Genomic DNA, 26,739 nt, shown 5'->3' on the forward strand with positions numbered 1-26,739 from the left:
CCTTCACATGAGGACAGCTCTCCCACACCCAGGGAACTACTGTGAGCCCTTGATGTTTCCACTAGGGTTGGGTATGGTTTACCCAGGAGGGATGGGGACTATGCACCAACACTCAGGCAGTCTGCTCTGTCTGGGGCTCTGATCTTGTACCATCCCGCTCCCCGCCAGCCCAACACCTGGGACAGTGGAGCTAAGGCAGTGTTCCTGCCTGCCTGTTTCCCAGTGTGTAAAAGGGGATTATGTACCTTTCCCAAGGTAGTTCTGAGCGACAACACCTGCGGGTGCTTGGTTCTCAGAGCAAGAGAAAACCCAGGTCCGCGTGGGGGCAATGGGTGTGATCCCCATAGGGCTTCTGCAGAAGCATCGGTTGGAGGGCTGGATCAGGGAGGTAAAACTTGAGCTGCGGGACTTGAAGGGTTACAGATGGTACAGAGGCAGGTCTGCCACCTCTGGGTGCCCCAGAGGTAAAGCTTTTTCTCTCCAACACCGCTACCACCCTCCCCTCTCCATATCCCTCCCTACTCTCTGCTCATCCTGTCCATCTGTATCCCTCCACATTTCCCCTCTGCTCCACCCACTCCCATCTTCTCCCTCCCTCGCTGTCCCACCTTCTCTCGCAGAACTCAGAGAGGATCGCTGGCCCTCCTGCGCATGCGCAGTAGTGGCAGGTGGTCCGCTAGTTGGAAGCTCAGTCAAGTTCACAATGTTGTGTCAATTGCAAGGTTTTTTTTTGAGTTTTGAATTAAAAAATACTTTTTCAGCTGGGTAATTAGGTGTATTTATTTGTGTCATTTTTTTAAAATGAGGTACTGGGGTTTGAACCCAGGACGTCGTACATGCTAAGCATGTGCTCTACCACTGAACTGTACACTCTTCCCCAAGGCAAGTTTTCTTATCCATTATTATGAAGCTTAGGAATTCAAATAAATTGGATAGAAATCCAGATCTTTTGATCCTACTGTGGTCCTTTTCTTTATATTCTGCTGAAGGGGGTTGGGGAAAGCATTTCCTTTGTTCATTTCTTTATTCAGCATTTTTGAGCAGTGACTTTGTATCAGGGCCTTGCTAGGTGCTTGGAAATATAAAATAAGAAGTGACCCTTCTCTGCAGAGGCAGGAAGCCTAGACCAAAAGCTGGGTAATGTGATCCGAGCTACAGTAGCCATGTGCAGACTCTGAGGACAAACTGTACCGTTGGATTTGCTTTGTCTTCCCTTGCCTTCTGGCTGGTACACACCAGGTCACCACAACCCAGATGGGCCCTTAGCACACAGCAGATTATGTACCTCAATCTCCTCTCCCCTCTCGGCAGGGCCTGCAACATGAGCATCCCTGACTACGTGCAGTGTGCTGAGGACCACCAGACTCGTCCCGTTTTGGTCCAATACTTAGAGATCATGTCAGAGGAGAATTTCTTTTGCATCTATCAGCTACTTACCTTGGTGAGCCATATCAGCCCATGCGGCTCCCAGTGGACACTCTGTATCCACTAAAGGCACCACTATGTGCCCAACATTGGGTGGAGCATCTTCCAGACACACCGCAATGTTGTGGGCCTTGTCACCATTACCAACTGTCTCTCTACCAAGGCCTTCGAGAAGCTCCACGTGCAGAGGAGCTGTATGGCACCTCGATAATGACTCTCAGCTTTTTGTCTTTGTACTGCATGTGGAGGTAGTCGAGCAGCCGCGCACCGACGTTGCCTTCAAACTACGAGGACTGCAGGGTGGTGGAGAAGAAGTTCGAGAACTTCACTGAGTCACTTTTTATCTTGCTCAAGTCCAAGTGGCTGGCTGGTGGCCCCAAGAACTCTGGGGACAAGATCCCCCTCCTCTGCATCCCGTTTGAGAAGGAGGAATTCATGAGACTGGACACAGAGAGCAGGTAAGTTTAACTGGAGGACAGTCCACCCTGGCTGTGTGCCGGATTGCTTCCCTACATCCAGAAAGGGATCAGCAAGGAAGAAGTCTGTCTTGTAGCCAAGGGGGGAGGGAGGTGCAGCCCGCCGGTTTACAGACATTTCAAAGTGAATCCGCTTTGTTTCAGAGAGATCCTTTTAGGGTAAGTGTGGACGCTTACTCCCGCTTCACAGCCAGGACCATGGTGAGAACCCTGGAGTTGCTGTCCAATAGAGTAGCCAAATCCATGGATGCTAGGAGCACTGGGTAGGAGGCTGGACTGAGCTGAGATGTGCTGTAGGTCAAATGCACATCAGACGCTGAGGATTGTCTAGTAAAAGTATATAAACTATCTCTTTACTTCCTATATTGATTACATGTCAAAATGATAGTATTTAACATACAGTAGATTAAGTAAGATCTGTTCCTAAAATCAGTTTCTCGTATTGGTTTTTGTTTGTTGGTTTGTTACTTTGTTTACCATTTTAAACGTGGCAACTGGGAAACTTTCTTTACATGGCTCTCATTTCATTTCTGTTGGGCAGCCTGTCCTGGGACAGTCTCATCCCTTTGCTTATAGATGAGATGCTGAACCCCGAGAGGCGGAACGAGGCGCTGGTTGAGCTGGGGCTGGAGCCGGTGTCTCCTGCCTCCCAGGACCATCACCTCTTCTGCTCAAACCCTCTCTTCCTGCCCGACAGCCACCATGTCAATTTAGGACATCAGAAACACCGCCAGGGACTTCTGAATGAACTCCTTATGCAGGGAAAGACGTATCACGGTGTTTGGGACAGAGCAGGGAAATGTTCATTCTCAGTTTGTCCCTGTGATTAAGTCAAAGGCCCCACTTTGCCTCGGAAATACAGCTGAGCTCTTCTGGGCTGCCTACCCCCCCACCTTCTGCTCTGTTTCCCGGTGTATCTATCGTGTTGTCCCTCGGGCAGAAGAGGGTGAGATGTCTTTGCCGAGACATGGACACATTTGCTGGGGAGAGTGAAGGAAGCTGTGTCACCCCGGCCTACGGCCTCTGTCCTTGAGTCTGGAGAGGGCTCATGGTGGTCCCACAGGTAACTGTCGCAGAACCTGGCACATGCTGCTGGGCCCGCCGTGAAGGAAGTGCTCTGTGATTCTTGAAATTACCTAAGATCAGATCCTACTTTCTGGTTGTTGATAAGTTGGAGGAGTAGATGCTAGAGAATTGATAAAAAGAATGTCTAGACCAGCCCTGTGAGTGAGAAGCACTGGGGACACGAGTCCCACCTGTGAGAGACAACCTAGCGGGTTCTGGATGAATTTTCTGTTCCTCCCAGTAATACCTCAGTGGCTTAAGGAAGGGGAGAGGCATGTCGTGGCCATGATCTGTACTTGTCCTCTCAGGGCCCTGTGATCTACATGCCTGCACTCCCCATCTGCTTCTTGGGGATGAGCTAGCATGTTTAGGAGCCTGGGCACTGCTGAGGGCATAGCTGCCAGCACCGTGCTACACAGAGTCTGGCTCCGTTCCCCTCACCTGTCAACCCCTGCTGAGGCCCCAGGCATTAGTGAAGGTAGGTGCATCGGTGCAATGTAAGCAGAGACCACCTTCTCCCCCTGGACAGACAGGTGAGTGAGCAGTGGAAGCCTGGAACCCTGCTCCAGCCCCCACGCCAGTGCCTCCTCTGTTGTCATAGGAGGCACTGGTGACATTTTTGTTCAACAAATGCTTGTCTCTGAGTCTGCAGACCCATCAGAGAATGCCAGCTTGTTTTTGTCTTTTGAAGTCTGCCCTTGGGACTTGGCGGATTAGCCGGATGTGTACTTAGCCCACAGTGATTGACACTGTCACCATTGATTACCCAGAACCTCGTGTTCCAGGCATGGCTCCCGGCATCAAAATACAGCAGCGCATTAAACCTCCCTCCTCTTGGGTCTGTCTGTTCTGGTACCATAAGAGCTCAGCCAGCATCTGAACGTCAGTGAGATAATGCGGCAAGTGAGCTCGGGTCAAGCACATTCTCCTCCAGTCACTTTTACCCCATTGTTGCTTTTAGTATTCCACAGTCATTAGTTTTTTAAACAATGATATGTTGCAGGAGCAGAGCCTAATTCTCTCCTGCTACTCTTGGTGGAAGTGAGTAAAACGGTCCAGACTGAAATGCGACCACAATTTGTAGCTCAAAATCTGCCTAGACTCTTGTAGGTGGAATTTTGGTTAGGGGCACTGAACACGTTGGGGTACACGGGCAGCGCTGCTCCCCTCAGGCCCCTGCTTTCCCTGGAGCAGGAGGTGTGGTTGAGTCTCACCATCCCCGCGTTCCTGGCCTCACACACTCACGTAAATTCTTGTATATGCTGTCAAAATCATTTTTGTTCTTGTGTGTTTCTAATTTTCTCTTGTTCCTCTTTTCCTTTTTCTTTATTCCTTTTTCACTTGTACTGCCCAGTGAGCATGTTGTTGCATCTGGAAATGTGGGCTGTGCACACCCTGCATTGGAAATAGACAGATTACCATCCGTGCTGTCTCAATCGCTTTTAAAAGCAAAAACTTAACAGCTGTCTTGATCCATGTATTATCCTAGTAATTTTTATTTTCTAATATTTTGGAATATTTACTTTGTTAGCACATTACCCACTGGTGTTTGATACCTGTTAAAATCCTTGCTTTGAGGAAACTGTTTGGTCCTACTTTTATTTGGTGACAAATGCGTCCTTATTAAATTTGATTGTTTTGAAGAAGTGAGATGTGAATTGAATTAGGCGGCTGCTGAGGGATTCTTTTCATGGAGTATTTAAACTTGTTAAGTCAAATTCTGCAGCATCTTGCTCGATTCTTGCTTTTATAGAAACGTGCTCGGCCCGCTATTCCTGGCTGTCTCTGTGTGAAGTGCGTGACGTCGCTTCCTGGCTGGCAGTCACTGGTGAGGAAGTGGCCGTCTCGGGGGTGAGCAGCTGCAGGGGATGCTGTTGGAGGAAGCAGTCACCGTATGGTTCTTTAATTTTTTTCTTTTTGCATTCAACTTCCCCGTGCCATTTACTTTACTTTGCCTACATAAAGGGGCAGAATAGGTTCTAAAATCCATGCCACTATTTTTTCCCTTTACGAGGCTGGTTTTTCTGAGTATCAGGAATACATGGCCTTCTCCTAAGTAGCTGGCTCACCTGGATCTGTTGGACACAGGGACAGCTAAAAGGGCCGTAGCTTCCTCTCTGCTCCAGTCAGTGGGCATTCAGAGCTGGGTCTGTGGTTTGCCCCAGCAGCCGTGCAGACCTCCCTGCCCCAGCATTTACTTTTAACCCATGCTGGCAGTAAAGAGCTGAAACCGTTTCTGTTGCAGCTGACGTCCACCACTGATAGCGGTGTCGTTAGTTTGTGTTAGTCAGTCTCCAACACCCCAGACAACCGTGAAGGAAGATGATTTGGCCGACCTAGGACCTTGGATTCTCACCCTCACCATAGTTCATCTCACCCGGTGAAAGGGTTTGGCCACCACCATCATGCTGACCATGAGGCCTTGTTTCTCCTTTCATGCTCTGGTCCAAATGTGGACACTTCATTTTTCACTGAATTTGTCTCGCTTGAGACAGGCCAGAATATCTGAATGAGTCCATCACATTCTGGGTGGGGAACAGAACAGAAATAAGTGTCTCAAGTAGATGGAGTCTAGGCTGTCCGGGTTGGAAAGTGCAGGCTGGGATCTATGATGGCCGGGCTGTACCCTGGACACAGGCCTTTCCCATGGCTCCCGAGAGCCCAGGAGTTGGAGTGAGAACAGCCTTGCCTGGGTTCCCCCATCCTCATCTGCTCACTGGCAAGTGTGTCTGCTAATTAGGAGCTCCCCCAGACCTCAGGCCCTTCAAAGCTCAGACCACGGGAAAACCTTGAGTCCCTTCTCCTGGGCCTCCTGTGTGAGAATCCATGCCTTCTGAGGTGACCAGCGGCAGGAGATGCCTCCCCCTCCAGGGAGCACCCTACGGAGGACTGTTAGTCAGTGCACCATGCTGTGAGCTTGTGGGGTTCTGGCCATGGTCCCTGCAGAACCACACTTGAGATGGGCTTATTGTCGGAAATAACAGGACTGATTCCAGGGCAGGGACGGGGGTAGGGAACAGTGGAAATTGAATGTGACCTCAGACATCTAGGTGGGTGCTGGGGCTGTAACTAAAATGAAGAGTCTGGGAGGTACCTGCCAGGAATCAAATTCCAGAGTAAATGGTGGACATGAGGCATTTTTAAGATGCCAATTGTCATCCAAGTTAGGACTTCAAAGAGGCACTCGGCTCTATGAGACTGGGGCTCAAGTGAAGGAGCCGGACTAGAGATACACGTTGGGAGTCGTCATTCTTAGCTAGTGTTCACAGCCTTGCATGTGAATTAGATCTTCTCGAGGGCTGCAGACTGAGGCTGAGGGGGGGCAGGGCTGTGCCTGGGTTGGAGGAAAGCCCAGACCATGCAGCTTTGGTGTGTCAGTTAGCGGCATTTGCCATTTTCAGAGCAATGCCATTTATCCTTAAGGGGCCTGGGGGTCGGCAGGGCCAGCCAGAAAGAAATCTGAAGGGAGATTCTTGGCCACTTGTGCGTCTTGGGAAGATGTAGAGGCTGCAGGATACCGGAGGTTAGAATCCTCAGAAGCTGGAGTTGGAGTGGGGAGAAGGTAGTCACAAGTCACCTGTGAGGGAGGGAGGGAGGCCTAGGGAGTCCCCACCCTACCGGACTCGCTTTCCCATGAACAGAAGGCAGTCAGACAGAGGATCTGAGGTGAGAAGGATGGGCACTGGGAGGGGAGCCAACCTGGAGAATGGTGCTTGGAAAGTTCTGGAATAGTCTCCCTGAAAAATAGAGTTAAAAATACCCAGAATCTTAAGAATATTGTTAGTGACTTGGGAGGAGGCAGATGTTTTTCTGGCCTCCTAAGGGTAAGGCATGTATCCAGGGATACACAGAAGATAGGGGCAGTCTGTTCCGGGGACTTGATCCTTACCAGGGGGATCAGTGCAAGTTTAAAGGGGGAGAAGGGCAGCGGAGGGAAACTAGCCAGGCCCCGTGTCAGGTACCAGTCGGCCGCCCTACTTGCGTATTTCATTCACATCCATGCCTCCCAGGTGGGCGGTGGCAGCCCCCTTTTGCAGATTGGGAAGCCTTCTCAGAGGGGTTAAGGAATTGGTCTGTTTAGCGGTTGGTAAATGCTGTAGCAGGATTCAAGCAGGACCTTGTCAGACTTCAAGGGCATGTTCTCTCTACTGTTTCCAGTACTTCCCTGTTATACCTGGAATGGTGAAGTGGGTCAGATTAGGAGCCTTTCAGAAAAAGTATGATTTAAGTGCCTCAGGACTGTTTCACAAAGCTCAGCGTTCTTTGATGGTTCTGAAGCATGCAGTGCTTTTCGCCCCACAGAGGTAACGTCTAACTCCATTGTCGTTTATGTGGTTGCAAATGATGTATAGGTTCAAAACCACACTTCGCAGCTTTTACAGGGAACTCTCCAATTCTCCCTTGGTTGGCTTTCTTCCACGGGATGTAACCGTGCTGCAGCGTAGGCCTGAGCTTTCCATATGGAGTGAGGATTTAATATCTGATGTTAGCATAAAACGGTCAGATGAAGAAACTCGACTTGACAATTTATTTTTGGGTTTCATTAGTCAAGATATTCTATCAGTTAATGGCCCATATAGCAAATGAAATTCAGTAAAGGACATTGCATTTCTTCCTTTCTATTTAGAGTTCTCTTACCGAAAAAGGTTGCCTGCTTTGGAACATCAGCTGCACGACCACGGCACCTATCAGTGTGTTGGTGTGATTGCACTTACAGAGTGAATGTAATCTGGTCTTCCTCAGCCCCAAACACTCCAGTGCAGAATCACGGACTGTAGCCATCTGTTGGTCACGCAAATACTTCTAAAATTATATGATTCCAGAAAAGAAAGAAGAGAGAGAGAGAGGTTGCCTTTATCAAAATTCCTTTCAGTTCTAACTGCAAACTGTTGTTGAGCAGCTCTTGTTTCCTTTGGATATGAATATATACATTTCTTTGCATATAACCTGGGTTTTGGACTAGAACACCAAGTTCTTGCTGTCCACATGCCACAAAAATAGTAGCCAAATTGCACACGTGTGAAATAGTTTATACTTTTTTATGAGAAAGTATCCTTGAATTTGGGACTTGGACTGTGATTTCTGCTTTTTGCTTCCCCCACCCCTCTTGTAATTTCTCACTCCTTCCCACGTGGTCCCCAAGGGTTCGTGGTCTCAAAGGAGCGGGCAAACACCCAGTTGGTCACCATGTACTGCTGCTATAGATAGAGCCCAGACAAGACCTAAAGGACATTATCAGAGAGGACTTCCTGGAAGAAATGGGCTCTACATTCAGTTGTGAGGACAGAGTAAGAGTCAGCCAGGAGAAGGAGTCAAGAATGTGGCTCAGGTCGCAGGTGCAGCCCGGGTAGAGGCCTGGAGGCTTTTGGCGTGGGGACCCGGGGAGAGTGCCCTGTGTGGTCCAGGGTGGAGGGAGCCCCTGCTGGGTAGGACACTGGAGAGAGTCCGGGTTGTAAGGCTTTGGAAGAAGTTGAGTTTTACTAGAACTGACACAGTAGGCAGTGAAGGGTGTCAACAGAAAGTGACCCTAAGGAAAGGTACTTCTGGTTTTGCTTCAGATATACTACAGACAAAAGGGTCGGGACGGGCGAGAGCAGGTAGGTCGGTCCCTTTGAGACCCAACCCGTCATTCATTTATTCATAACACGTGCACTTCAGTGAGTCTAGGGGAGACAGAGTGTAGCCACATTAGTAAGCTAAATGTATTTGCTTCTTGAGAGCTTAGCATTGTCAGAAGTTGACTTAGCCTAGAATGTTCTAGGAAGAGAGGAACAAATTGTGGAGTTTGGAGGGAGGGAAGGCTTCCTTGGGAAACAGTCAAAATGAGACTGGAGCAAGTGGGAAGTAGGAGCATGTCAGGGGGCCCCTGAGGTCACTGAGGACCTGTGTACTTAGGTGAGGCTGGGCAAGCAGGGTCTGGGGTGGGGCTAGAACTCTACCAGGGAGCCTCTGAAGTGTTTGAAGTGGGGTTGATGTAATCAAATTTGTGCTTTGGGAAGGCTGCTGTGCCTCTGTGTGTTTGTGTAGCGGTGAAGAGGGGGTGGGTGCCACCAAATGGGGGATCATTAGAAGACCATTCACAGGCTGGGATATGGGCATTGGGGCTTCTTGAGGATGGCAGGGGCAGTGTGGATGCCGGCTTTTCTTATGGGGGGCTTTTAAGCGGGCCGCCCTAGAGGCACTTTGTGCCTGGAAGAAAACGGATGGAGGCCGCCAGGTGGACTGTCCTCTTCTCTCCTTCCTTGCCTAGTGTGATGATCTTAGCTCAGCCAACATTTGGAACAAAAGAGCTAATTTCCAGAGTTGCCCAGGACTTTGTTGAGCTCCTTCGAGTGAGATCTGATAGGATTTAGGTTTGTGTTCAGATCTGGATGTTCACTTAGATAGAAACGTCCTGGCATTTCGATTTTCATAGGGGTTTTTTTCTTCATAAAGATTGCTTTATTGGTGAGAGGAAATTTAATACAGCTGTTTTCTTTTTCAAAAAAATCATATCTTTTAAGAAATTTAATATTCAAAAGAATAGGAAAATATAAAATATTTAAGGAAGTCTTTGGTGTAGATTCTTTGCTTTCGGAGCTAATGTGGAGTTAGAGCCTTTGCATTACTTAATAGCACATCCTTGTCAGTATTTAAAGAGCTGTTAGTGGGCGCCCCAGGCCCCACCTCTCAAAGAATTGTTAAAGTTTTCTCTGAAATAGTGAGGTCATAAAGGTCTTGTTTTCAGAAATCAAACGGTTTATAATACGTAGCATAGCCCAATTGATAAAATAATAATAAGTTCAAAATTAAGAAAGTGGAGGATAATTGATTTTTTTAAAGCCTAAACATAAACTTTCTTGTGCTAATGTTGCAAGTGGAAATTTTGAAAAGAAAAATCCTACTGCAATATCATCTATTTGGAATACATATATGAGTTTCACGCTTGAAAAGTATCTGCGCAGTGGTTTTCGAAGTCAGGAGCATTCCTGCTCAGATACTGGCAGTGATGGTTGCTGGTTTTCAATGGAAGAGCCTAAATTTGACTTCTTAGCTTTTTTTTTTTTTTTTTTTTTGTAGTGAGAGGGTTGAGTAGTGCTTTGCCAGCATGACTTTGGGGCAATTTGAGGGCAGATGTCATGTACAAACAGTGAGATATTTCCATGCATTTTATTTTCTGGACATCACCAGGGCACATGTGGGGTTTGTGCCTGCAGGCTGGAATGCTGCAGGACTCCCTAATCCGTCACCATTATGTCCTGGAGCTGCTCCGGTCAGTGAATGATTTTCTGTGGCTTGGAGGTAAGGTGGTCTGATGGAGATGATCAGATGTGCAGTTAAAGTGCTATTACTTGAAATAAGAGTAACCTAGAAACATTGCTCTAACAATACAGAATGAGGGAGGAGAATTGGCTGAGCTACTTGCAGTAGGGTGTCTTTTCAGGTGACTCCCACACCATGACTCCTTCCAATATCCGCCACAGTCCTGCATGGTAGTCCTGCCGAAGCAAGCAAGCACTTTGCTCAGAAACGCACTGAATTTCCTTGTGCCTCTGTTTGTTGGCTTTTTTTGAAAGCACATTTTGCCCTTTGCTTAAATGCCATCCATGCTAGTCACCTCTTACATTCATTTTTCTGGACCTCGTCCATAAATAGCTGCTGAATGGATGAACAGAATGTAGTATCTCCATGTAGTGGAACATTATTCACACGTAAGAACGAATTAAAAAAAAAAAAAGAGGAAAATGAAAAAGGCCACCTGTTTTTGGAAGTCCACCCTGACTGTTCAACCCACACTTTTCCCTTTGAAACCCAATCACTTATGCTCCACTCTACTCTTTTTGATAGTACTTACCACCTTCTAATAATCTTGAAAGTTTTCAAAAAAAAAAAAAGAAAGAGATGCTGATAACACTTCAAAATATACAAGCCTTGATAACAGCTTGTTACTTGAAAGGAAGCAGACACAAGCGGTCACAAATTGTTGATTTCAGTGATCTGAAATGCCCAGAATAGGCACATGCAGAGGCAGAGAGCAGGTGATGGTTGGAAGGGGCTGAGTGGAGGGGGATTAGGGAGTGAATGCTAGTGATAGGGGGATTCTTTTGGGCTGATGAAGTGTTCTGGAAATAGAAGGTGATGAGGGCTGCACAACCGTGATTGTGCAGAAGACTGCTGAGCGCTGTCTCTGGGAGTGCCTGTTGGGGCGTCTTTATTTTGTTCTCATCCTGCAATGTGAAGAGCCATCTTCTGCTGTGGCCGTTCTACTCCTGTGAGTGGTGAGGGTCAGAGACTTTGCAGAGTCATGTTTCTTTTTTCCCCCTGGGTGATTGTAGGCAAAAAAACATTTAATCCTGAGAAGTGCTCCATCTGCAGAAATGTCTTTTAGTTTTGCATGGTGTAAAAACCTTGAGAGCTTTTAATCGTTGAAGCCAGTCTGTGGGGGGAAATAGCCCGTGAAGCCTGGGTGACCCCGGGAAGAGCCGTGTATCTCTCCCAGACACGGGTGGGGATTTCACCCCCGTTCAGGCAGTGAAGGGCCCAGACCCGTGAGCAGACTTGACAATCGTGAATATTTACGTGTATCTGCTGCTTCATCTTGGATATTAATTTCAAGCTGAGTCAGTTTGTGGCCGCAGCCTCATCCTACATCAGGAATTTATAGTATCTGCTCTTTGAGGTGAAGACAGGAATATACAGGAAAGTAAGAAGAGCTGTTTTTATGATGAAAGATATTTGAGGAGGTTCCATAGTTCCTATACCCATAATTTAGCATCAGCAGAGTCAAAACTGTTACACAGTCACCCTGAACCAATGATAAGCCACAGAATTATTTGTTACTTCATATATTTTGGGGCTTAAGGAGATCCAATACTTATACACATGTTGTCTCCAGCAGCCAACTGAGAGATGACACAAAAGAGTAGACAGGCGATAAATGTCTTCTTTGTTACTGATGAAGCCACGTTCTCCATGAACTTCAAGGCTGTGTGAAAATGCGTGTCATGATACTGTGTCCAGAAGTAGAGACTCACCCTGTCCCATGAAGCTCTGGGCCACAGCGAACCTTCCCTAGAGAGGAAGTGCTCCTTCATGCATAGGGCTTTCCTGCCATGGAGCTGAGCATCCCGCGTGCTTCCCAATGGTGACCAACACTGGAGTGAAAGGAAGGGTTTCACATGACCCACTTGTCTCCCCGGACTCACACCTCACTCTGTTAGTGTGATGAGTGGTAGCTGTGGGCCAGAGGCCAGGGGTGTGAAGGGAGAAGCACACTCCATGGCCCAGAGGAGTGGTTAGGAGGCATCCCCTCCCTCAGTTTAAACAGGTGGTTGGATGGATCATAAGGGTACTCCCCAAGACTTTATAAAAGGAGAAATAAGGATGTTCTTTGGGACTTAGGCTAGCCAGGAAACACATAAGATGATTAGAGGGGAGACTTGTAAATCACTTTGATATTAAGTTGACATTAGTTGAACACCCAAAATGTGCTACATTCTTTTCTGAGTGTTTTATAGAAATGAATCCTTCAATCTTCTCAACAAGCGAGTAAGGAAGGTTTGATTATTATCCCAGTTTTACAGTGTGGAAATTGAGGCACACAGAGGGTAAGTAAGTTGGCAAAATCACAGAACTAGTAATTGGCAGAGCTGGTATTTAAACCCTGGCTGTCTGGTTTTGATGCTCCCAGAGATGGGCTTTGGGTGTTTAGCGTTATCAGCATCCCTGAATCTTTGTACCTCTGTGCATCAGTTAGCCAACAAAGGACAGGGAAAGGAGAGTTACACGGGTGCTCATTGTCATGTCTTGCCACTGTCCACGGAGAGTGCACCGTGATTGGCGTTAATTGACTTCTGGGCAGTAGATCTGTTCGTATAATAGAAATTTAGTCCATTGAGTTAATCTAGAAACCTTTCCTGCTCCGTTTCTGTGCATGCTTGCCATGTGACTGCCTGCCCGTGATTGGGCCGTGGAGGAGAAAATGTACTCATGGTTGAACTCTGATATTTCAGTCTGGTTCATAGATTCACGTCTTCTGTTACATTAATAAGCTAAGTTTCTGGTTTTCTTGCATCAGTGTCTCATGAGTTTGGTTAATGTGAAACCAGTCCATGGGAGCCCAGGGGTGATGACGGTATAATTTCTGAGCACGCTGTGGCACTTCTACCCGTGCAGACGTGGCTGAAGGATGTCCACCTTCCTCACTGATTACCCCCAACAGCAGGGTCCTCTCCCACTCCTGGATGTGAGGTTGGGAGCTCTCTGAGTAGGCCAGTCAGAGGCCGAGTCCACCAATCAGAAAATGATGAAGTACCTGGAAGTGGGTTTAATAGAAGACAAGGGCTTCCAGGTAGTCAGATGGGCTGTTCGAGTCCATTTGGTGAAAAGCTATCCAGTGTCTTTGGTTGAGCTGCTTCTTTGCTGTTGAAAAGTCTGGAGTAGATGAAGGGATTTTAAAAAGCAGAAAGGAATGATTTCAGGTGGTACGTCCACACTGGTGAGAAGTGATGGATGACCGCCACTGTGAAGCATAGACAGAGTCTTACAAACTTCATAAAACAGCTTTAAAAGCTCTGCCATCTGAGTGCACTTCATATGGGATCCAGATCATCACTGGTCGCGCTGTGAGGGCAAGTAACTGATGATGGCAGAAAGGACACAGAGGCATCAAAAAGGTCTCATTCACGTTCCCTGTTTAAGGGATGCGGCACAGTGTAATATATTTTAGCTGGTTTTTCACTGAAAAATTTTTATTGTTTTCTGGGACTCCCCAGTACCCCAAGGGTCCATGCAGCTGGGTGTCCCCTCAGTGCAGCACTGTCAGTGCTTGCCCTGGGCTGACGCAGTGTCACACAGAGCAGGATGGTCAGCGTCCCCGGCTCCTCCGAGCTCCGTCTCCTCATCCACAGAGCCGGGTTTCTCATCCGTGTCTACTTAGTAGGGTTGTTGAGAATCACGCTTGATGCTTCAGGTGTGACTTGTGGTTGTCTCTCTGATTGGCATATAGTGAATATTTGATAGAAACACTTGTTTTTTTAGTATAATTGTAGCACCTAGGTTGCAGTGGTTTTTAGTCTGCATTTTTATAACTTTATTCTTTTTTTTTGTTTTGAAAATTTATTTATTTTTATTTTTTTTTAACATTTTTTATTGATTTATAATCATTTTACAGTGTTGGGTCAAATCCCATTGTTCAGCACAATTTTTCAGTCATTCATGGACATATACACACTCATTGTCACATTTTTTCTCTGTGATTTATCATAACATTTTGTGTATATTTCCCTGTGTTTATTCTTATTTTTAAATATGTACTTAGTGTATTTATTTTTTTGGAGGTACTGGGGACTGAAGCCAGGACATTGTGCATGCTAATCCGGTGCTCTACAACTGAGTAATACACACCCTCCTTTTCTGCACTTGAATATAAATATTGCTATACACAAAATAGCTCTTAAACACCATCATGGGAACTAGTCACTGTATAGACAATTGAACATGTATGCTATTTCTATAGGAATAAATGTTGATGAGACATACATTTCTGAATCTGTTAATGTGCTTTAAAACGATCATAGGTAGTGATAAACACGAATTTTTAATCCAGTAATTCTTAGGGTCTGTTTTGCCATCAAAGAAAATTACATTCTACAGAGAAGGCTAATTGGGTCTCTTTGATATTTAGATGGTTTAGCAGATGATGAAGACTTTCAAAAGCTGACAGATTTGTATTTTAAATTAACTACAAAGTTATCTTCTACAAGTTGTAAGTACTAAGCTTGTGAAGTGCCCAGTAATCCAGGGGGTATGTGTCTGTGTCTGTGTGAACGTTTGTGTGTGTGATTTCAGGAAGGTTGAAAGAAGTTCCATATAGACTTCTGATAACTTTCACCTCCATTTCAAGGTGTAGGCATATATTTACACAAATAAATTGATATTCTTTTGTCATTTGGCATATTGGGAATAAGACTTTCTCATACTTGTTTCAGAAAGTTTAGGGAGATTGAGCTTAGGAAATGGGAGGAGATAGAGGCAGGGAGGTACTTTAAACTTTGTGCAGAATGAGAAACAGTAACTTTTCTCTTTTATTCTAAAGCAAACTGGCACTGAATTGTAACATACTATTACTCAGAATTGCTTTTCTGATCAGATACAAGTACCTCAGATTTTTTAAGGCAACATGAATGATGAAATGTGTTTTAGCATTTATCTTTAAAAGAAGTTTTATTTTTCAAGTAAAAGGTTATAGCCTGTTCTTTCTTCCAGCGGTACAAGAAATTCTCATTGATCTATCTAAATGATCTCTGTGCTTAGTTTCTTTGTGTTTTTTTTTTCTTTAAGTGCTTGTTTCATTGTGGTTTGAATGAATGTTTAAAATTTCTGGATTTTGATCTTTAGAACATGCTGATTTATCAGAACTGTTAAAAACCTGATTGTTCTCTGCTCCAGGTTTGGTGGGGCACCCTAATGATTTCTGTTGTCTGTTAAAGAGGGAAATTCTTCCTCTAGCCTGCAGATCATTAAGTGAATGGTTTGCAGTGTGCCTTTGAAATTATTTGTATGCATTGAGCATGTTTGTCCAGTGAATTTTAAATTGACTCATTGTAATTACTTTGCTTTGATTCTGTGGCTTTTGCTCCTCTCCACAAGAATTTGAATTCTCTGTTGCAATTTGTATTCGTGTTCTTAACAGGGGAAGAAATTTTGCATGTTTTACAGAGGTGGGTTTTCCTATCCCCTCTGAATGCCTTCTAAAATTGATACATTAAAAATCTGTTATTGCAGTGCATAATTATTTCATAAACTATTTTTTGGCATAATCAGAAACAATGACCAAGAATGATAATAAAAAATACGAAAACCTTCCTTCCTTCCTTTGAAGAATAGGAATCAGGTAGTCAGGCTCCCTCATGCTTTGTGGCTGACACAATTACTCTCATGTCATTGTGTATCATGATTCGGAGATGGAGTTGCTTCAGGTTTATAGATTTTTGTTTTAACATTTGTGTTGAATTCTTTCTCCAGGCTGATGTTTCCTGTTGGGTTTGTGGAAAGAGTAGAAGGGAAACAAATACTTTGTTTTGTTTTCAGGAGGCCTGAGTTGATGAGAAAAGAGTTGAGGTTGAGCTGAGGAAACGAGTGACAATCCCTCTCTACCTGGCTGAAATTGATAAACAAAGAAATCAATTAAGTGTATCGACATTTGACCAATAGTAGTTAGCGAGCCCAAACTGGCTAGAAATGCACAATGGAAATTACTGAATTCACCTGCAGAATGAGGTGTTTTACCAAGTAGAAGCAGCATAGAGCAATCAGAAAAATCAGTAATATGATGAGATATAAAAGGAATATCATATCTTTTATTTCTGAAACTTTTCTACGGAAAGTTGTGTAGAGCTAAAATTAAGTTTCCAGCACCAGAAGTTAAGAGAGTGGGTGGTTCCGTAGGATCGTTATTCTCGGATGTGCCTAGACCCTGCTAGAGTGGCTGAAGATGGCAGGAAAAGACCCACATCCAGGATTTGTCATCCTAGGGTGTCCTCCATAATGGTTCCATGTGGGAGCCCATGATTGGGTTAACAATTTATAACACAGCCCAGTCGCCTCTGAACTTTAAGAAGAAAAAATATGCTTTGATACTGCTTTGCAAGCAAGTGCCGGTGCATCCTCACTCCAGTCTCGTTGCCTTAAAAAGCAGAGACAATGCTTTGCTTGTGTAGTTGAGGTTTTAGATAGCACTCTGCTGGTTGCAAAGCAAGGACCGAGACCCTCAGCTATAAACGCTGGGCTTGTGTGCTGTTAGATAGTCTATAATCCACAAAACAAGGACCTGGCTGGTCTGGTGGTCTGCTTTGTAATGAACATATAAAAAATGTATCTTGTTCCCCTCACCCCATGACTTCCCTAAAGATACACTAATCCTTTGTACTCATTGTGTATTCTACAATCTCTGCCTCATCCTGTCTTTTCCGAATTTCCTCCTTACTCTCTCACAACTGTTAACGAATTTTCCCTTTGATTATACACAATAAATATGGGAACATTTGAGAAGCTCATGGAGATGGCTCCCTACTCCCTCTCGATTTCTTGACTTTTTCCACAGAGTCTTGAATAATCATTCCGTGTCTGTAAGACTTCCGCCAGCCAGAACCCACAGTTCCAGGTGAGGAGGATGCAGGCTTTAGCTCTCCTACTGGAGGGAGAGAGAGAAGAGAATTGAGATATGCTCCCCCGTGATCCCTTCCTGCCCCAGGGCTACAGCAGTTCACCTGCAGCCTTCGGGCCTCTGCTCAGCGGGCCTCTGTCCCAGGACTGAACTCAGCCTTTTCTTCCCTTGTCAACATTTCCTGTACCTTTCAGAACTTGGTCTCTTCCCTGCAATTCAACCCTGGTAGATGTGATGGTGGTCAGCGTGCTGGTGGGCAGTCCTTTGGGGACCCCCAGGAGCCATGCTGATTCTCCTGAGTCTCTCAATCTGGGTTACAGAACAGTCGAGCACCGAAGGAAGCCCATTCACGTGATGTCAACAGACCATTTCATCACTTTCATTTTATTTTTATATTTTCGGTGGAGAAATTATTTGCAGCAAACTGTTCCAGATATTCGCCACCTACTTTCCTCACCACCAATTCCTTGTTGGCTCTGGTGCTAGTTTTATGAACCAGGATTCTTCTCTGGTCATTTCTGGCAGCTGTGCTTGCCGAATTCTTGATCTGAATTTGAAGCAGAATGTTCTTCGTGATGTCAAGGTGATTTTCCTATTTCTGAATATTTCGTGTACACTCAGCAACTGTTTCAAGTGAAATGCTCTTGTCCAATTTCGGTTAACTCACATTTGCTAATCTGCTTTCATGCTGAGGGCAGTTTCTTTTTCCTCTAATAAAAGTTAGCAATTTGCATTTACAATGGAAGGTACTGGCCCGAGATGCTTTTGTTCTTAACAGTTTTAATACAATTCACCCATTAATATGTACAGTGGTTTTTACTCTATGCCCAGAATTGTGCATCCCAGTCAATCTTAGAACATTTTCATCCCCCCAACAGGAAGCCCCGTATGCATAAGCAGACATTCCCATCTTCCCCATCCTCCCCCATCCCTAAGGAGCCACTTTTCTCTCTGTGGATTTGCCTGTGCTGGACATTTCATGTAAATCGAGTCACTTCATGTAAGTGGAACCGTCTATTGTGACTGACTTCTTTCACACTCAGTAACGTTTTCAATGTTTGTCCATGTTGTGGCCTGAGTCACTATTCTATTCTTTGCTATTGCTGAATAACTTTCCACTGTATGGCTGGGCCCCTCTGTTTACCCATTCACCAGGTGATAGGCATTTGGGTTGTTTCTGCTTTTTGTCTGTGATGAGTAATGTCGCCGTGAACACTCATGTGGGATTTTTTTTTTTACATTTTTATTGATTCATAAACATTTTACAGTGTTGTGTCAAATTCCAGTGTTCAGTACAATTTTTCAGTCATACATGGACATATACACACTCATTGTCACATTTTTTTCTCTGTGATTTATCATAACAATTTGTGTATATTTCCCTGTGCTATACAGTGTAATCTTGTTTATCTGTTCTACAATTTTGAAATCCCAGTCTATCCCTTCCCACCCTCTACCCCGCCCCCCCGGAACCACAAGTCTGTATTCTCTGTCCATGAGTCCATTTCTGTCCTGTATTTATGCTTTGTTTTTGTTTGTTTGTTTGTTTTTGTTTTTTAGATTCCACATATGAGCGATCTCATATGGTATTTTTCTTTCTCTTCCTGGCTTACTTCACTTAGAATGACATTCTCTAGGAGCATCCATGTTGCTGCAAATGGCATTATGTTGTCGGTTTTTATGGCTGAGTAGTATTCCATTGTATAAATATACCACATCTTCTTTATCCAGTCACCTGTTGATGGACATTTAGGTTGTTTCCATGTTTTGGCTATTGTAAATAGTGCTGCTATGAACATTGGAGTGCAGGTGTCATCCTGAAGTAGATTTCCTTCTGGGTACAAGCCCAGGAGTGGGATTCCTGGGTCATATGGTAAGTCTATTCCTAGACTTTTGAGGAATCGCCACACTGTTTTCCATAGTGGCTGCACCAAACTGCATTCCCACCAGCAGTGTAGGAGGGTTCCCCTTTCTCCACAGCCTCTCCAGCATTTGTCATTTTTGGATTTTTGAATGACGGCCATTCTGACTGGTGTGGGGTGATACCTCATTGTAGTTTTGATTTGCATTTCTCTGATAATTAGTGATATTGAACATTTTTTCATGTGTTTTTTGATCATTTGTATGTCTTCCTTGGCGAATTGCTTGTTTAGGTCTTCTGCCCATTTTTGGATTGGGTTGTTTATTTTTTTCTTATTGAGTCGTATGAGCTGCTTATATATTTTGGAGATCAAGCCTTTGTCAGTTTCACTTGCAAAAATTTTCTCCCATTCCGTAGGTTTTCTTCTTGTTTTATCTCTGGTTTCCTTTGCTCTGCAGAAGCTTGTAAGTTTCATTAGGTCCCATTTGTTTATTCTTGCTTTTATTTCTTCTAGGAGAAAATTTTTGAAATGTATGTCAGATAATGTTTTGCCTATGTTTTCCTCTAGGAGGTTTATTGTATCTTGTCTTATGTTTAAGTCTTTAATCCATTTTGAGTTGATTTTTGTATATGGTGTAAGGGTGTGTTCTAGCTTCATTGTTTTACATGCTGCTGTCCAGTTTTCCCAACACCATTTGCTGAAGAGACTGTCTTTATTCCATTGTATATTCTTGCCTCCTTTGTCGAAGATTCATGTGGGATTTTTTATGTCGATATCTGTTTTATGTTCTCTTACATGTGTGCCCAGAGAGCAGAATTGCTGGGTCAGACAGAAACCAAATGTTCAAGTCTCTGAGGCCCTGCCAGGCTGTTTTCCAAAGTGGCCACGCTGTGTTACGTCCTCACCAGCAATGGCTGTGCGCTCCGCTTCCTCTGTGTCATTAGTGCTTGTTACCCTTTTTTTTTTATTATTATAACCTATTGTTGTGAGTGTGAAGCTGTTTCTCCCAGTGGTTTTGACTTGATTTCGCTTACAGCTAATGCTATTGAACATCATTTCATTGTGCTTATTTGACATTTCTATATTTTTCTTGAAAAATACCTTCTCAGATCCTTTATTAACCTTTTAATTGAGTTGCCTTTTTATTGTTGAGTTGTAGGGTTGTTTTTTCTTCATTTGGAGATACAAATTCCTTGTTAGATAAATGATCTGAAAAAATTTTCTCCAGTGTGTTGTTTTTTCACTTTCTGTATGGTTCCCTTTGAAGCAAATTTTAAATTTTGATGAACTCCAATTTATCTCTGTTTTCTTTGTTCCTTCTGCTTTTGGGGTATTATTTAAAATCTGAAGTATTTTATTTAAACTTTTATGTATAAAATATCTAAATTTGTAGGAACATTCAAGGAGATGGGTACGGTTGTTGTCCCCAGTCTATGGATAGGAGACTGAGATGCAGAAAATTTCCCTGAAATATCAGTGTCACAGCTACCCAGTGCTGTGGGAGTTCAGACCCTCATGTTTGTCCCCAGAATCTCTGATCTTCACCACCATGCTCCACTACTGCCTGGAATCGTTATTGAATACATCTTTCCTTTTTTGATTTCTTGTTAGTTGGTTTTCTCATTGGGGACCTCATCTCCTTATTTTCCTTTCAGATGTCAGTGTAGATTTATTTTAGGTCTCATGTAGGCAGAAGCATTGCTATCAGTTAACTTCTTTATTACTCACTCTCCAGTGATGATTGTTGCTAGTTGACCTAACCAAGTCATGCTTAAGTCTTTCCTGCTAATGACACTAAAAACAGTCATGACTTATAGAATGCTCAAAGAAGAAAGTACTTGATTGATTTTATTTTGCTACCCAATCAAACCAATCAAGTAAAAACCCCAGTGTTGACACAGACTATAAGCCCTCCAGAATAGGGTCACTGTCTTCCTTGTGTTTCATTTATATGGTCACAGTGTCTGGATATTGCTCTGCTGTCCAGCAGTTTTGTGAGGATACTGTGCTCGTGAATCATTGTAAGGACAGAATTTTGACAACAGACTGTGTTGTTCATTTCACAAGGGAAAAGATAATATAGAAATACTGCTCAGATCTATTTTAAAATTAAGCTTGGAATTTTGAGAAGAATTCAAGAAACCATACAAAGCTCTTTTTCACTAATTTTAGATCTATCTTAGACACATATGGTTACATAGCAGAGTAACTTATCAAGTACATTTGACAATAGGAGTGTAATATTGATTATTTGTTTTAGTTGAAATATTCTACCTGGGATAAAGTAATCAGTGCCCATAAATGAACAAATATGTTTGTATTACTATGCAACATGGGAGCAGAGTTCATGTTTCTATATAATATGTATGACTGTGTGTTTTAATCTGTCTGTCAGTGTTTTTATAGTTTTTCAGCAATGTTGTAACTTCAGAATTATTCTAACATATTCACTCCCGATACTACTGCAGTTTGTACTGTGTATCCTATCTTATGCATGGGATTCCACTGTCCCCTCAGTGAGGAATTTCCTCTCCTATTGAGCTAGTAGCAGAGTTAAAGGAACAGTGATTTCAAGGCCTTTGCTCTCCACGTGTTCGCAGTTGCCTATCAATCACCAATTTCCCTTTCTTGAGTTTTCATTTTTCAATTTGAATTTTTGAAAATAATTATTAATATGTTTCACGAGTCTCCCAAGAAACTTGATGTGTTTGTGCTTTTCAGTTTTCAATTTATGAAAATTGTAAGTGCACACTTGTTTTTAAGTAGTCCTTTTTCACTAGATATTTGTTTACTTCTTTAGAGTTAAAATATTTTTTTCCCAATAAATGAATCGGTGTGCAAGTTTTAAAAGATACCTAACTTTTTATTTTTCTTATTCTAACAGGTATATTCATTGTACAGAATTTAGAAAATAAAGATAAACAAAATAATAAGTTAAAAATGGCCTCTAATCTCACTTGGAGATACAGCTGGAAGGTTTGAAATTGAGAATTACAAGTCCTCTCACATTGTTCTTCTATTTCAAGTACGTTTTGGTTACTGAGACCCTCAAATTCCCATAGAAATTGTAGCAGCAGCTAGTCAGTTTCTGCAGAGGAGCCCACTGGGATTGTGATCGAGACCACGTTGTATGTTTGCATCGCTCTGGGGACCACTGCCATCCCAGGAATGTTGTGATCTGATCCAGGAATCTGCGTTGTGTGTCCAGGTATTTAGGTCTTCTTTAATTTTTTTTCAGCAATGTGTAGAGTTTACATAGTATTATTTTACTTTATTTTTTTCCCTTTATACTGAGTACAAGTTGCAAGTTACCGGGATTTGAATTGTACTATAGCCCCGCAAATTGCTGCCACCATGGACGCTGGGGTCTCTCTTTGCCCTTTGTAAAATCTCGCACAAAATAGGACCTAAGTAACTCTCTCTTGAAAGAATGATTATATGATTGCTGGATGATGCTTGAGAGTCCTTGTGATGATGTCTTTTTCCCAGACTTTCCCCTCTTCTTAACTATGCCCTTTCCCTTCCTTTCTTCCAGCCTGGGTTTCAGCCTGCCTGTGGCATTGATTTTTCTTGTCTGTGGACTCATCCTTTCATTAGTTCATGATAATGTTACATGTGGGCTGTGGAAACTTGCTAGATGTCAAGAAAGATCAAATCCGTTGCATGCTAGTATTTTTAGAGTGTGTTATTGTATTATCGATTGAAATTAAATCAGGCTGACCCATTGACCATCCCCTGAGCTCTTTTCGCTTTCCTACAGGTGATACTGTTCTTGTTGCTGCATGTGCCCTTCCCCCAGACTCGGTTTTGGAGTTGAGTAAGTCACCATCACTGGAGCCCTCTCTTTAAATGATGAAGAAAACCTTTGCTCCTTCTCCATGTTTGGGGACTTGGATGAGATGAGGTAACAGATAAAGAATGGAGCCCCACCTCATTCTGACCACCGCTCTTTCCGTTCATTTCTCCAGGGGAAGTGTACAATTCAAAAATATAAAGATTGTGAGATAATGAGATAGACAAGACAACCAATCATTTATTAAATACCCTTTCATGCCAGAAACAAATGTATTATACACACGAAAAGCACATAAAGTACGGTAGTACTGTGGTTACAAACGTGGGTCCGAGTTCGAGTCCTGCTCTGGAGTGACAAGTATTGTGAGATGGAGAACTGGTAGATCGGCTTAGCCTCTCCAGGACTGGTTTTCTGTCCTGCAGAGACGGGGCTCGCTAGGCATCCCTACCCTGTAGAGGTGCTGTGGGGTGTAAATGATGCAAGTGGGCAGCCCGAGCACACCTGCTCATTCCTCGCAAGTGCAGGATAGCACAGCTTTTGAGGTGACGCCTTTATGACCACACCGTGTAGACTCTCAGTGCTCCGAATGGATGCCTTGCTGATTGGAGAAGGGATTCTCACTTCTGTAAATACCCAAGGATTGGGTTATTGGGCCTTGCTGATTTGAATCTATTCTTTAGAAAGTACTTAATGTAGATATATTTTTCAAACATGCATGCTTTTTTCTTTTATTATTTATACTTCTACCCTCTCATCTCTTGGTGTGACTATTCATGGAATCCAGGAAAAAGTCCTAAGCCACCTGCCTCTTCACACTTCTTTGTGGTGGTTTTCTTCCTTGACTAGAAGAGGGTTTTGCATAGGAAATTTTGTTTGCTCCCCTTCTCTTGGAGTCTCACTATTTGTCTGCCCATCTCTCACCTGTCCATCTGTCCATTTCTCTACCCACTCATTCTTCTGACTTGTTTCAAGAAGCATTTCAGGCAGCTTACAGAAGAACAGATACCAAATAAACAGGTGAGAAAATGGGGCCAATATCAGACAGTGAAGCTCGGAGTTGAGCCTGTGTGAGATTTGCAGGCGTGAGACACACGCCTCTGCCTTGTGACTTATAAGATAGACAGCATCAATGTGCCTGAGGCTCCCAGCACACACAGGGAAACAGGGTTTGTGGGAGATGCTCACTGGCTGTGAAATAAATAAGTGGGTAAGGAGAAGCCCAGCCTTTCCAACTACTAAGGCTTAGGAGAATATATTGAGTGTCTTCCAAAATCAGATTATTGCATCTTTTCTTTTTCAGAGTTTTATGTATAGTTGGTTTACATTCTATACCTGGAAATTTCTCCAAAACGGCTGCCCACGTGAGTCCCATGACTCGGGAATGGGGTGGTTCTGCTCATTGACGGGTGTTGGCCAGAAACGGAAAATGGCAGCCTCAAAGGAGCCTGGGATTAATCAGTTATGTTTTGTCAGTGCTGTAGATTTCAGAAAATGCTTTTACCATATTTCTCCGCCTGAGGTGGCAGCGTGCTCTCTTCCCAGCATCAGGAGCTCAGGGCCACGGGATGGTGGGGGCTGACTGCACTGTCGTCAAGACAGCTGTGCTAGTCACTGCAGGTGTGGTGCTTTCACGTAGTGCATGTTATGTTCTTTAATAGGTTTCAACAGGTAGTTAATTAACTGAGTTAATTAACATTTAATAAATATAATGGTTTGTTGAAAAGACAGTTATAGACAGAATATAAATTGTGAACAATATAAAACTGTTTCAATACTGAAATTTCTGTAGGGAAGATTCAGTTTATCTTATTTCTGCCTCTCTTTAAAAGTGAAAAAGGAACAAGACAGAAAAAGCAGAGGATGATTTCTGTTCTTTCTCTCGGCTTGCAGGTGCCTTCACCTCCAGTGGCATCCATCCAGACACCAGCACTGACACTGGCCGTGCTCAGAACTGCCTCAGCCCTGAAGACACAACTGACAAATAGAAGGGGGCCGCACCCTGTTACAGCGGGTGCTTTCACTTTTTGGGTCCTTATGTAACTGCGTGGTGTTATTCAGGATCACCCATTCTGAACTGTGTGATGGTGCTGCGGTGTCTCCTAGTTATTTGTTTCTGTAAGTACTCATGTGTTTTTTCCAATGTGTGGTACTAGACATCTAAAAATGCATTTTTCAGATGAAAAATAATGTGTATTAAATATAAAAGTCTGAAAAAAGGGTCAAAAGGGTCTATCCTTTTCCCAGTATTCAGAGATAATAATTAACACTTTAAAATCTATTTTCTGTTCTTTTCATCAGTGTGTATTAACTCTGTCATAAAAACCAGCGAGCAATGTGTTCCTGTTTGCTGTATGGAGACCTCCATTTTCCATTCGGCTTATTACAATTTTTTTTACAGTATTCTATCTCTGCTGGCATGATTTTTAATGACCATTATAGCATTCTGTGTTGTGGAATCCCCGTCCATTTTACTTTGGACTTAAGTAAACTTTTAAATTCCAAGTAAACTTAACTGGAATACTGAAAAGAGAACTGTGGTGGTACCGAAAGTCCCCTACTTCCCTTCCCCTTTATTCCTGAGAGTAAAAACTGCTGACAATGTGGAGTATATATTTCATGACCTTTAGGCCTATGTCATATATATATATACACATACATAAATGTATATGAGTAATCTATGTATATGTGTGTGTATATATGCTTTATTGAAAAATAAGGCCATACTATATGTTTTCTGCAGCTCGGTTTATTCACTAAGGTATATATCACAGACGTCCTCTCCCTCCAGACTCACCCGGTCCTTTCAGATAGAGTAAAGTGGTCTCCTGATGTGCAGGTTTGGTCTCTTGTGTAAGGACACCTTTCGTGGCAGAGAACTGTGGACAAGGCCTTGGACCACGCCGAAACGCCGGAACTTAAGTGCCCACAGCTCGCCGTGATTTACCGCATCATTGTCTTGATGGTGGACACTTAAGTTTTCTCCATTTTCCACTGTCAGAAAGGGTGTCTGACTGGCATCCTTCTTGTACCAACATTCCTGTGATCTTGTATGAGTATTCCTTTAGTTAAGGTTTCTGGAAATTTAGTCCTTGGATGTGACAACTACATAAATCACAGGCTCCTTTCAAGTGAATCTAGAAATTCCTTCTCCTGTGGGGAATGAAAAGATGTAGAATAAATTTTGTAACCAATTCTCTATCCCTGGGTATGATTCCACTTCAGCTTTTCTTCCCACCAATGTAAACAGTGCTGTGTAAATGCTCTGATGAGTACATCTTTTTGAACTGATTCTTTTTGTAAATGAAACGATTCCTAAAAGTGAAGTTCAGCCTCTGTGTACACACGTTTTCCAGGGTTTATATATCCATTGACATGTCGTCCTCCAAAAGATCGCTCCCAGTTTGTTGTCTCAAAAATGGACACTAGCTGGAATATATTTTACAAATATTTGCCAATATGATGAGCAAAATGATTTTCATTGTTTTACTTTGCACTTAATGACCAGTGTGGTATTGAGCATTTTTCACTCATTAGCCACCTAACTTTTAAAAAGTGAATGATCCCTTTTGTCCTTTGCAAATATTTCAGTGAGGGAGCTTCTTGTTGCTTTGTGACAGCTCTATGTATATTATGAACATTAGCCCCTTGTCTTCATCAACATGTATCACAGAGCTTTCCCTTGTCATTTTTTGCCTTTCATTTTGTTCAGTAGGTTCATTTTTGTTGTGGCCCAAAATAACCTTTAGATAGTAAATGTCTTCTTTTTGGGTTTTATTCTTGATATTATTCTTAGAAATGCTTTCTTATAATGGTATAAATTTCTTCTGTAGGTTTTTTTAATCTCTAAGATGGAGATGATAATGGTACTTGTTACAGTGAGGAGAAGCTGAATTGATATGAGCAAAGAGTTGTATTTGCTCTTATTAGTACTTTCTAATATTTACATCACTTTCAGTAACTTTTCTTGTG

The 26,739-nt window shown here is 43.3% G+C and overlaps 1 protein-coding gene and 2 long non-coding RNA genes across 3 annotated transcripts in view; all 3 read left to right on the top strand.

The window, feature by feature from the left end:
* Nucleotides 1-26,739, top strand: part of LOC140687012 (trafficking protein particle complex subunit 9-like) — a 233,014-nt gene that overhangs the window by 130,295 nt on the left and 75,980 nt on the right. The gene's annotated exons all lie outside the window — the stretch shown is intronic.
* Nucleotides 1-26,739, top strand: part of LOC140687013 (uncharacterized) — a 48,289-nt gene that overhangs the window by 11,514 nt on the left and 10,036 nt on the right. The gene's annotated exons all lie outside the window — the stretch shown is intronic.
* Nucleotides 1,780-24,885, top strand: LOC140687014 (uncharacterized). Its single transcript, XR_012061011.1, has 4 exons — nucleotides 1,780-1,883; nucleotides 22,001-22,182; nucleotides 24,071-24,131; nucleotides 24,661-24,885. It is a non-coding gene; the product is annotated as an uncharacterized lncRNA (long non-coding RNA).

Source organism: Vicugna pacos, chromosome 18 (genome assembly GCF_048564905.1).
Source record: "Vicugna pacos chromosome 18, VicPac4, whole genome shotgun sequence".
Lineage (NCBI taxonomy): Eukaryota > Metazoa > Chordata > Mammalia > Artiodactyla > Camelidae > Vicugna > Vicugna pacos.